Below are 13,607 nucleotides of genomic sequence, written 5' to 3'. Positions count from 1 at the left end.
CCCTTACGTCAGCCTCAAATGTGTCAGGCAAAACCGAGAGCGAGAACGTGACACACTATGTATAGTCTAAGAGCTCAGCCGGTATTAAGTCATTATGGGAATACTCTGAGGTGTGATATGATTTTGATTAGGAGGTCTTTCAGCCTAGGCTACTCTAATAATAATTACATACAGACACTGTCTAACAGACAGAAAATAATACTAATACAGAACAATCATATAAATTCTGATAGGTGCGTCTGCAATTGTCTTAAAATACTCCAACAGTGTAATGAAGGTGTAAATTACCTTTGATATCACACTTTTATTAGTGTGTCTGCATATGTGTGCGCAAGTGTCTTTGAGTGTAAGCTCCCTGCAGATATTGCAGAAACTGAAGTGCCACATTTCATGCAGAAACCACCCATTTTCCTTTAAGGGAAAAAACAGAAGGGTACTGGATGTTGATGACTTAGATGACAAAGAGGGAGCCCAGAGGATGGGCGGAAGAGAAAGAAAAAGAAATAGGGATAAACAGAGTAACTCTTAGAGACAGATGGGAGGAGAGAGAGAAAGGAAAAACGAATGCGCAAAGGCACTGACAAGAGAGGGGTCAAGAGAAAATAAAAGCAGTGAACTAAAAGTAAGAGCTAGAATATAAAGCCGGTGAGAGGTAGGAAAAGGTGAGAGACAGAAAGATGTGACGGAGAGATGAGAGATGAAGAGAGAGTGCAACATGAGAAGCGTAGAGATAAAACAGAACAGCGTTGGGCAGGGAGAGATGGACGAGTGAAACAGCTGTGTGTGACAGAGGCGGGCTGGAGAGGCTGGGGGACAGGATGGTGAGTAGTGGGGGGGTGTGGGGGGGGGGGATGTCTGCTTTTGATGTGGGGAACACAGATCACAGACAACATCAACAGAGGCTACAGAAAACTCCTGGCTGGGTGGGCTACAGTCTACCCCCCTGGCATGACAAATGCAGATGAAGCAAGGTTTTTGAGATGTCTGTAAGCTGTCATTATGAAAACACAGAGTGATTCCGAAAGAGCGCACAATTATACGGCGGCTAATACGAGCTAATCTCACCCGCGCATGAAGGTTCATTAAAAAGATACAATTACCCTTGACATGAGAGGTGGACCCAACAGACTACCTTTCATTTGCTGATTTGTTTAGCTCATTTTGGGCCAAAAGTGAAGTCTGTTATACCTCACAGAGCTACAGGAGATATAGCAGCCAGGTCAATACATGTAGAGATGTGCAAAAAGGGGGAATACTCCATCAAATCCAGCCCTCTACCATATATAACACAGACACACACATCCTGTTAGGGGGATGAAAACAGATGCACACTTCCTGTGCAGCTTAAGAACTGAGGCCACACAGGGCGCCAATAACACAACCCAAGCTACTGTAAATCGGCTGCACGCCGTCCAAATTTCATTCAGTAATACTAAACCAAATCTGACAGACATGTAACATATTCCAAAACCTGATTTAAAATGATTCAGATAGGAAAAAAAAAATTACATATCTAATTTGGACTAATTGGGTTGTGCTGTCCTGTCTGATATTAGCCTAGATCTTGCCACTCTCAACAGTATGCATTAGATAACATTTTCCTCAGCGGGATGAGATCTGTCCAATAGCAGCTCGGCGGAGGTTCTGTAAGGCCATGCCAGCATGCAGATCAGGCCTCTGAGCTCCTGGACGTGTGAGTGGGCACGTGAGGAGCCGAGGGAAGCTGAAGGAAGCGAGTGAGGTCCGAGCCCCCTGTCCAACCCCTGACAATGAGATAATTACGATAGATAGGAGCCCCGTGAGGCACGCTGTTCCCAGCTTCCTCGTCTAAAATGGCAGCTAGGGTAACACCCAGCGGTCCCACACCTCATAAACTAAAATTAGGCTACAGTTACATCAGTCAGCCAGTGGTGGAAGGGTTGACTGGGGACACACTCAAATGGACACAAGTGAACAACACACAGAGTGGCATATCTGACGTGGCTGGCACAATAACCAAAGCTCTCCTTCACTGCGTAATACACAATAGGTATCAAGTAAAGAGCTCCAGTGTTACTAATAACATATTTTGCAGCTTTGTTAATCAAGTGAAACCAGAGAAAACTGGGGGGGAAAATAGGCCTTTTTTGTGAGGCTTACAGCACAAATCATCACCTAATGTTGTTGGTGTTATCATGTCATCATGTATACATTTAAAATTTTAATCCCACTGAACCATCTGAGCCTATGTTTTGAATAATACTGCTACATAAAGATATTTAGTTAAATGAGAATCTCCAGATTTAAAAAAAAAAAAAAAAAAGCCCAACACCTCAGCAATATCTAGATTGACAAGAGGTTCCCTCTTTTCTGATAAACCAGAAAACAGACCTTAATTTAGAGTTATGGGCTACAAAGTCCAATACTAACATTATTAAAATAAAACAAGAAATAATGCCCTGAAATAATAAATTAGGTCCATATCCTGTTCATTACTTATTTTCTGTTCTCTTGTATGTGATCTTTCCTAGGTTGATAACCAGAATACTATATGTAATACCGTACATACTGTAAACTCAATCACTAGTCTACTAGGCAAAAAGGTTTCCACTTCTAAATCCTGATTCATAACAGCTGGAACAGGACAGTGCAGTCCATCAGCTGAACTGAACAAAAATCCACTGCATCAATGGCTAATAAAAAGTATTTAAAGTATTTAAATTCCAGTGAAACATAATTTTCCTGCTGTCTTCTCCTTTTGTAGCCTCAAACGTGGTTTCTTTACTCAGCGTCAGACTCAAACAGCTGGTTGGAGTTAGAGCACAAGATATATGTGATGTATATGACGATCTTTATCATGCAACTTAACAATGATATCCCAGGTGCTCATTGTTTGACCATATATGGCTCGACTTAAAAAACGTTTCAAGTCTTGGATGTAGGCTGGACTGATTCTGTTTGCTTTACTTTGTAAATATAAATTACATTATGGATTTGTATCTTTAGGACAAAAACTGCAGAACTCCAAAACTTTTTTTTCACTTTTTATGGGCTGAGCAAGCCGTTTCTCCCCACTTCCAGTCTTTTTTACACTATACATTTCGTGGACCTCTGCAAAGAGCATAGGGATGAAACTAATTGTCGATTTTCTCATCCAACCGTGGGTATGAATGAAAAGTATATTTCCCAAAATGTCAGACTTTAAAGTGTAATTGTATGATACAAACATGTATCATACAATTTTGCCACCCATAATTCCACACCAAAGGCTAGTGTCTCTAAATCAAAACATTAATTCATGACACGCCCTGGTAGCCGACTGATTAAGACACATGCCACATAACTGTGAGGTCCGATTCCAGCAGTGGACCTTTGTTGTATCTCTCATCTCATACCCCATATCTCTCTACTGTCCTATCTTATTAAAATATATGAACAAACATTAATTCACAAGCTCCATTTCACTCATGAGCATGCTGGAGTACTGCATGTACATCCTTTAAGCATTTAAGTAATGTATTTCAAACATAGTCTTTTTCTATCTGCGGCTATGAAGCATTAAGGCAGAAAAAAAGGTTATTTAGTGGTGAACTTTACCTGCACTGACTCATCTGTCCATTCTGAGAAAAGATGATGTGGGATTATTTTCACCCTAAATTTAGAGCTGCCTATCAGATTTAAAAGAGTCATTTACATCTTTTCCCCACACTCTTCTTCTACAAAGCAGCACTGCTGGCAGCGGTCCAAGCCAAAAAAAAAAAAAAAAAAAAAAAAGCTGGTGGAAAAAAAAATCAACAGATAAACCCTGCAGCCTCACAGCAAGCTGCTACTGCTGACCAGCGATTGCCATTTTATATTCTTAGCCTCACCTGGCTGGAATGTACCACCCGCTCAGATAAGCACATACCTACTGTATAGGCACATACATGACAGATTTACCCTTCCTCCTACAACTTGACAGTGCCCACTCACTCCCTGCTTAGACAACCTAATGATGCACATCTGTTTTCACTCTCCTTGATTGAGCAGCTTAACCTACACCAACGCCACAAAAGGCTGCAAATATTTTGACTTGTCATAGCAGGACAAGCGCAGGTGAAAGAAGCCGTACTTATGATCCATCAGGCACTATACCATGGTCATGAATTTGGGAAAAAAAAAAAAGAGTGGGATTCAGCTGTCATTCATGTTATTAAATGTGCCTGTAATTTTCCTGCTTTGACATGTCAAAATGCCTGCTGAGAAAAAGGTCTGTTAGGTTGACTCCTTTTACCCGGTCATAACAAACCCCGAACAAACGTTACCAAGTGGCTTTGTTTTCAGATAAAAACATAAATGATAACAATTACATAAAACAATGACTAATTAACAGTATTTCTAACATTCTTCTATCCAAAATGTTCAATCATTCAATGTTCTTCTTAAACCTGTTCATCAGGGAATCCAAATACATTTGCATACTGCCTCGTTCTATTATTTGCACTTGCCTCAAATTCTAGGAACTTTAAGGAGTGTCGGGAAAGTTAGGCTTGTTTAAACACCAGCCGAGCGTTTGTGTACATTCTCTGCACACACGGTAATGCAGCATCACAATTTTCAGTGCTGTTCCACTGTACTGCTCCACACTTGTACTGTTGGCTTTGTCAAGTTTTATAAACAAACAGAAGCGGCAAAGTATTAGGTGCAAGTCAGATATAACACTTACTGTATGTCTGGCAGGATAACAGCATGGTCCTTATTTTCTCCCCTATACAGTAGCTGCTTTCTTGGCACAAGAACATGCAGTCACATTATTGTCTCACTGCTGCATCCTGGATTCTAATCTCAATTGTACATAGGACCAAGTGTCATCATGTCCTCTTATCTGTTTGTCTAGGATATTTGCCTTGTCTTCCAGCTAAGAGAGTGTAGAAGTGAAGCCACCGATAACATCCCTCTAGTCTTTCCACAAACACAAGGTTCCAAACTACTGACCGACAATGACAAAACAAGTGTATATGAAAGTGTGCTTTTGTTAGTGCAGTGTAACAATACAGAGATACAACTGAAAATACTAGTATTTTGCTTTTCAATTACACTCTGCGCTCACACAGTGCATATCTGCAAAAAGACATGGAAAGTTGCCTGTGCAGACCCCCTACACTGTTTCATAGCTCTCCCTCAACAATACCATCAGTCTTCTTCTCTCACTATTAGGGTCAGAGCAGCCCTTGAGGCTGAAGCCATCTTAGGACATCTACCAACTCACCTACATTGACTTTCTGCTATCCAATACAAATCCGCCGCCACTAAGAACAATTTTCTTCATGCCCGTCATGTTCAATTGTCAAAAAGCCAAAGATGTGAACCTTAATCTGTTTGTTTAGTAGCTCTGACAATCACCCTCTAAGACAGTTAACACAAAATGTCAGCGATGTCAAGCAATGTACCATCTTTGATATAGAAGAACAGTAAAGGGCATCAAATCAAGACTTAAAACAGTGCTCTCATTAATAATAAAGTATGAGACACAAACCTAAAGCAATACTATTTATATTCATGACTAAAATGTTAATTCCACAGCTAGGTTTTACGATTTTGTGATCCGTTTTTAATCACGATTGTATATTTTTGACTACATCCGTTATAGTAGATGATTAACTGCAACACAAATTTGAATGGTTCATCCTTGTGCTATCCCCAATTTGAACCATATACTGATCATATAGTGTATCAGTATACACATTCTGTCAGATTTTCTTCAATGCATCATATTCCTATTCAGATCACATTCAGGTTCTGACAAATAACACTGACCATTTCCCACACATCACCTCTCTCTGCCGGCCTTGTCGGTCAACACAAACAGGTTGTTTAGCTCAGTGCACAGAGCACAATACTAACTCTGCAATGGTTGGATCAAATACCACTGAGGCCACTTATTCTAACAATGATTTTATGGCTCTTGGTAAGTCTCCAAACTGCATTTGTGTGTACAGTATGATGCACACAAGTGGCTCATTGAAGTTGAAGTTTAAGTTAGTTGTGGAGTATTTGAAGTGTCGTCATTTTAGGCACATTTTTCAACACAATAATGCAGATAATAACCATTATGTACAGTTACTGACTCTGTTGTAGGCTGCAGTAAAAGTATAAATAATACATTTTTAAAATGTTGCATTTTGCTGTTTGCCTTCACTTTTTTCACTTAAGTGATTAATTATGTTACATTTAATTAGATTTAGTTTACATGTAGTAATAACGCAACTGCTACCAGAACTGTGAGTGAGGCAGTAGGTTAAGATGTTCAAGATGTTTTATTGGCTTGCACAAATTGACAATTTTCATGATAATCCTTTTAACATGATTATCTAGAGTGGATTTTTTTTTTGTTCCTCTACTCACTACTACCAAACACCAATTAGGTTCATAATTCTGCTGCATCACATCATATTGCAATTAAAATTGCATCTTAAGAGTTAAAAATTAAACAGCACTTTGGCAGACATTTTGGAAAGAACGCTCTAATGCACGTGGCTATTCCCTTCTCCTGGGGTTTTCAGATGAGGAGAGAAAGAGAGGGAAAATTAGAAAAAGCATGAGGATAACAGGGGAAGTGAACTTTTAACTGTCTTACAATTTCTTTCTGTGTTGTATTTCCAGTTTCAGAATGTCTTACATTAACCAAGAAATTAATAAATTATACCAAACCAGTCTCATGTATGCCCAAACACACGTCTGTCTGGTTATTTTACAATAGCCTGGTGTTGGTTGCACAATATCTAATCATGGTAAGCACAATGGATCATTGTCCGCAAATGATGCTCTGAATACATTTACTGGTTGAAAAGTGTCTAGATTGAAGTGTTATTATTCTGCACTGAAAACAGCCTTGTGTTTATTCTCAGTACAATGTCAGAGCCAACAGAATATCAACACCTTGCCACCTTGCCTTGCACTGCTTCATCTGCATGGAGCTTACATTTTTGCACCATGTCCTTAACATAACACATAAATACCAGGGAATGGACGAAGCTCATTTCAAGGTTAGGAAAATACCGACACACAAAACTACTGCATTTGCACTAGTTATTACACCGCCATGAAAACATATATTGCAATCTAACACCTCAAACTATGGTCTCAAAAGGCACACCTTTGTTGTATCAATACATTCCTGACATATTTGAAACAAAAAAACTGAACACAAGCTTTAGAAAGGCAGCATTTACTGCAGGAACTTTTCGACTGCATTATATTGTACAAGTTTGTGTGATACAGTGTCCACCCCTTGACATGGCGAAAGAAAGAAAAGAACACACCTCAGGTCAACTGGTTTAGTTAAACACCAAACAGTCTGTGTTATGACCTCCGGCAAGACAACCACCAACCAGGATACACACACAAAAAAAAACAAAAGGACACACACACACACACGCGCGCGCAAATATCCTGGAAGCAAACTTCAACAGGTTTGCTGCTCTGAGGTGACATTTATTCAAGATCACAGACAGACTAAAACATTCTGGTGGTGGCAGTTTTGCTCAATTGCATTACCTTGAATTAGATTAAACTCTGCCCTATCAGATGGAATCCAGTTAGCAGAAGGGTTCACGTTTGCCCATACTCTGCTGCTACCACATCACTAACACAGTGCTCATACTGTGACACAAAGCGAGACCATAAAAATTCTACTGTTTACACTTGATAAAAGTAGCCTTTAATTCAATGTGAGCCCTCAGCTAGGAATATAGTGTTTTTATAACACCAAGACGACCTCTGTAACAGCACATATGGCAGTGAAATCAATGTTGCTATCGCCTGCTTCTGTTTTTACATTTCATTTAGTCATTGAACAGTAACGACGGTGATCGCTAAGTAAACATGTACTTGCCTTAACAAGGATGGAGATCCTGTGTGCATGTTTGCCTGTTTAAGATCTCTGATTTCACTGGCTATCACACCTCCTTGTGTTTAACTACAGCCTAATGTAACACATGAGCTACATTTTACACAAAACATTTCTGCGAGTGAAAGATATGAGTGAGGGTTGCAGGACTGAGGAGTAAATGAGCAGAGGAGTGAGTGGAAAAGCTGAATGGTGAAAACAAACAGCTACTTCCCGAAATTCTTTGAAATTTCCTTTTTTTTTTGCTCAGTTCAATTGATCTATATTTGGGCTCCATTCAGCTCACTGACTGTGGAGTGTTAGCTAAGGATTAGGTGGACCCTCCAGCAGTGTGTGACTGTGTGTATGGCTGTATATGTCTGTCTGTGGGTATTTGTCCACAACCCTCTCAGCTCAAAGAATGACTGACAGGAAACACATCACTACTATTCAGATGATAGTGTTACCCTACACATTAGAGAAGACTGTGATGGGATTGCAAAATTGTATCTACAGACAGAGTAGGAAAAACAGCATTTAAACCAAAGGAGCAGATATTTTGCCCTTGATCAAGGGCATGCAACTCAAGGTAAACAAATACTCCAAGGGAGCTGGTGATTGGCTAACATTAGATTGTGAAAGAGTATCTGGCAGCTCCCAGGTGTAAATATGTGAGAGAAAACAAGTGATATAACACGTACAGTCTACATCATTGCACAATGAATTACGGGGAAATTGCAGGTAAGAGGTGTTCAGCATCTAAAAAAAAAAAAAAAAAAGGGATTCCAGCTGGGTTTAGATACACTGCTACTACCACCATCCATATTAGCCTTTCTTGTTCCTAAACTACAAAATATGCAACAACCAGTAGAGTAAAAAAAGTTCCATCTGTCAGAATCAGTGATAAATTATTGCATTTTACATCTATAACCAGGTCTCTGATCACACATGGAGAACAAAACTGACCGCTCTGTGCATAATGGTTGTTGGAGAGAAATCGGTAGTTAATAGAGATAAGAAAAATACTTCCTAATGTCTGTTGGCTCAGATATGCTTTTCTTGTACTGTACGTACAAAAGTCTGCAATCACTTTTGTTTCTCTGGGACTATGGCTCAGGACGTATTATGCTGTTGAAGGGAAGAATGTCTTTTTCCAAGCCAAATGACCCTCTTCTACCCTCTTCTTTGCCTTTTATAGTTGAAGATCACCCTGCGCGCTCACTCACTGGTCCAGGGTTACATAATTAACTTGAGGCTGCGATGGAAACTGGCTGTCTTTCAGTCACACACACTGGTGTGCCCGGCTGTGGCCCAACAGAACATATGTGCACATATAAGTCCTTACTACTGCACACACAAAACTCATACTTAACATGTGCATGGACATGAAAATGAATATACTGACTACAATAGAGTCTGACATTCAAATACAGCAGTAGGATCTTCCTCACTTTCAAACACAAGATCTTTTGTCAGGGTCAGTGTGCAGGGTTCATTCCTACTGTAAGATGTAAATTAGTTCATAAAACATTCACCTATACTGGGACACATGCACATACACATCACCAACAGAGCTCCATATATACACCTGTAGCCATCCACATCCACTCTCTGCCAAATTGAGTTATACAAAGACTTTAACACATCGCCTAATGGACGGAGTATCCACCTAATAAATGATGGCCCGAAGCCTTTGCCAAATGGTGGATATTTGTGTGTGTGTCTGTGTGTGTGTCGGTGTCAGAGACAGAGTCTGTTGACCCGAGGGCAACGACTTCCCTCACTGAGGGAACACTGAGGCCCCTCAGAGGGAAAGAGAGGAAGGGAGGGAAGGAGGTGAGAGAGGGGTTAGGGCTGCCCCCGGGTTATCAGCAATCTTAATCAGAGGCACTGCGTGTTTTACTGTGTGTGTGTGTGTGTGTGTGTGTGTGTGTGTTTGTGTGTCTCTTTAAAAAGGCACTTAGTCAGGGAGTTCCCTGAATGTAATGAGGTAGAGGGGCCAAGCTGAAGCATTAACACACTTAACCCAACCCTGTGACTGGGACACAGCTCTCTGGTGGAAAACCTCCCCTGCTATCTGTAAACAGAGATTGATTAGTAATACTATTAACTTTTGTTTGCAAGTATAATGGGGCGCACAAGGAATTTGACACAGTTAAATGGGGCATTACAAGAGCGTAGAACTATAACTATACTAGACTAACACTCAAGGCAAGAACAAAATGCATCATGACTGCCAGTGCTGAAAATACTTATACATCACTCAGGGAATCGCATTTTCAGCCATGTTTCAAGTAGCTCTGTATGGGAAAAATGCTACAAAGATTTGTGATTAATGGTTCAAATAGAGGCTAAAAATATGAAGAGAAATCCTCAGTGATTGCACAGTGATGGATATGTGTAACTGAAGCAACCGAATGGAATATGGAAAAGATCATTTTTCATGAGGTGATCGTTAGGAGATGGTATCCGTGTCTGGTTAATAATAAAAACGTCACACCGGAACACTGGTATTAGAAAGACTTTAAAGTCTGTGCAATTGATTTTAAAAGATGGGAAAGAGAAGAAAAAAACATATTTTAAAAAAAGCTAAAGATATCAGTGATGTGGATGTGACTGAGGAGTGAGACTGTGAGCATCCTGCAGCACAAATCTCTGTTCTGACAGACTGACAGAACAGAAATTAAATTGAAACTTTCTCAAATTTAATGTACAGTAGTTTGCATTCTCTCCAAACACTTCATCATTTTTCCTGCTGTGTTGGCCCACAATTCAATCAGTAAATAGTGAGGAAGCACTTATGGCTATTTGACACCATATTATAATCTGTCCACAGGCATATGAGGACACAGCCCGAACTATAACATAACTATAATCTAAATCAAGGCTTAGTCTAATCTTGGCACAAATGGATTGATGTTTCACTTGGAGGTGACGAAGGTGGGCGCAGGGCAACCTGCAAAAGCCTGTTAATTTGGGCATGGACGTTAGGTAACTGGCCTTTGCGGAGGGATGCCTGTAGAGTGAAAATACCAAATTATCCCAAAATTACTATGTTACATCACTGCGCTGTGCTGTGCGGCACTGTGCTGTGTGTGTGACGGTCTCATTTAGACCAGATTAGGAGGTCGAAGGTTCGGTTTGCCCTGCTACACATACCCTGCGGAGGGATCTTCTCGGCCAAGTTTGCCCAAACATGGTCAAACATATCAAGGATACGCATACACATGCGCATACACCCACACACAATATATTCAGGTTGACCTATGGGAAGTGTCCGAGAAACCTCGGAATTTGATATGAGAAGGATTCAGTTTTTCCCGGATAAACTCAATCATCTTGGATTTCAAACTTAATATTAAAACCCGTTTGTGCTGGCGACTGCAAAGCAGCCCAATAAAGGACGTGGGACAGTACCTTAAGGGGATTAAAATGTTTCAAATTCATGAATACTCAAAAAAAAAGAAACTCAATTCAGGGATTGCACTGTCACTTCCGAAATCTTAGCCTAAAATGCAACCCTTCATCCGTTCTCCGTAACTGCTGTCCTTTGTTATCTTAAAGGGGGACACAGGGAAATGAGGAATAACCCGGCAAGTGAAATGAGTAATAAACAGAAGCTTGAGAGTTTGAGACAAGGAGAACAGTGCAGGGGGAGGACAGGAGGAGGGAGTAGGGATTGCTTGAAAATATTGGATTTCTCCCATTGCCCAAATAAGTACCTATTAAAAGAGAATTTATGCCCTGCTGAGCTGCCGATAAGGCAGCCAAGAGAAAGAAGCTGTGGAAATAGAACATGTCCATATAGAGAGGAGAGCTGTGGAGAGAGGGAGCATGAAGGGGCCAGGGGTTAAATGCTTCCCCAGAATGTGAGCTTTCCACTGGCATAAACCCAGTGAAAAGAGTCCCCGAGTCCCTGCTGACTGACACAGCCTGAGGGCCTACTGCGAGCATGATTGAGCATAGGCAGCTGAACTATTGCCCAAGAAATTACAGCTTTTAAATCTGTTCTGTATTCAAGTGCCATGTTTACCATTGATTGAAAACACTAATGACGAGAGACTGGATAATTAGCATCAGGCTCTATAACTTCAGTCAGCATTAGTCTTTCCTAGGTAGTGTGTTTTTGACTGAGAGACTGACAGGGAAAGAGAGAGATACAGAAAGAGGAAAACCTGTCTGACAAACAAACACTCCACAGATGTTGCTCCTCTCTGACACCACTGGTCTCCATAGCAACCCTGCTGGCCAGTAATAGCCTCTAGCTCGCCTGGCTGCAGCGGCGTCATGCAGACGCACGCACACATACACCATACACACACACAAAAACAGGAACATTTCAGCCTGTGAATGGGATCCCAGTGTGTATTTATAGAGACAGAGGGACTCACTAGCCCACCCAGCCCAAACACCCCCTCAGGCTTTACCAGAGAACACACATCTCTAAACAGAGCCCCCGTCATTAAAAGTAACACACACACACACACACACACACACAAACAGATCCACAAAGTCCCTTGATTCTAGTAAACAAGTCCTATAATTGACGATCACAGATAGCTGAGAATTATACATTAGAGCTGACTTGTGTTGTTGCTTTCTCAGGTGCGTGCAAAAAGCCCAGACTCAATTGTTAGCTTAATAATAGTATGTATGTCCATTTTAATGTGGAAAAATTGAGCTTTTCTCCAAATTTTGCTTGGCAACACCATGAATATAGAAGACAGCTTTCTGATGCTAGATTCACATTCTGCACAATAAAGTATTCATTCAAAATTGAAGGCTGTTGTCCTTGGCATTTGCACACACACTGTCGGAGTAATTATACACGGACAAAACATAGATAGATCAGTGTTTGATCATTTCTTATCTTTGCGAGTCCTGCCTCAGTGGGCGACAGATAACTCTTCACTAATGAGTGTGTTATATGATAATTCGAACTGAACTGAAGTGAAATTATATGAAAGTAACTGAAGTGACATGCAACAGGTGTATGACTGCTGTGAGGCCAGCTGGCAATGTATTGACAACAGCAAAATGTTTCTATTCTATTGTTTGTCAGTATTACCAGGTGTGTCAAAACAATATGAAAATGAGTGTTTGTACCATAATTTGATCTTTCAAGCTGCTCTGTGATCAAACCTATCAAGATTTTTTATTAGGGTTTGGTTGAGCGTATTCTTTAACTTTGTGTTATTGTCTCATTTATTCATCACTTTAATATCAGGCACTGTGTAAACATGACATCAAGTATTGTCTGTTGGACTTTTCCTACGCTCTGTACGTCTGTAAACCCGCCATGCTATCATGCTGTATACACTGCTGATGTCACACAATGACTTTTCATGTACATTACCAAGAAACAATAGTCTATTTTTTAAAGGTGACAGCAATTTGCGGTTCAAGGCACTGAGTTGGTGATTACGTAAAGGACTGGAAAACACTGAAAGCCTTGGTACTGTATACTGTCTGTGTAGGAGAGTGGGTGAATGTGAGTGTACTTACCAGGTGACAGACAGAGGGGCAGAAAACTCAGGGGAGGGGAAACACTGGAGGACAGCACTGGACCACTCTGAAAAGAGAAAGATAGAGAAAAGGGGAGAAGGAAGAAAAATGGGGAATTAATAAAAAAGGACAAATGCAAAATATGTTGAGTGTAATCTACAGATATCCAACATGCTGCTGACTTCATTATTCAGCATCAGCTTGTACACTTGCAGTAATATTACAGATGCTTCTGATGCCTTCGGGGGGAGACACT

The 13,607-nt window shown here is 40.6% G+C and overlaps 1 protein-coding gene across 2 annotated transcripts in view; it reads right to left on the bottom strand.

Annotated features, from left to right (window-relative positions):
- Positions 1 to 13,607, bottom strand: part of LOC121882030 (1-phosphatidylinositol 4,5-bisphosphate phosphodiesterase beta-4-like) — a 72,054-nt gene that overhangs the window by 38,339 nt on the left and 20,108 nt on the right. Inside the window, exon 3 of one of the 2 annotated variants that reach the window (XM_042389955.1) lies at positions 13,352 to 13,418. The gene's annotated coding sequence lies outside the window, so the exon portion shown is untranslated. Of the gene's footprint in view, positions 1 to 3,576; positions 3,728 to 13,351; positions 13,419 to 13,607 lie in introns of those variants that run through there. The other variant, XM_042389957.1, reaches the window with a different exon arrangement.

The sequence above is a fragment of the Thunnus maccoyii genome, chromosome 17 (assembly GCF_910596095.1).
Source record: "Thunnus maccoyii chromosome 17, fThuMac1.1, whole genome shotgun sequence".
NCBI lineage: Eukaryota > Metazoa > Chordata > Actinopteri > Scombriformes > Scombridae > Thunnus > Thunnus maccoyii.
This window is presented reverse-complemented; position numbering and strand designations above follow the sequence as displayed.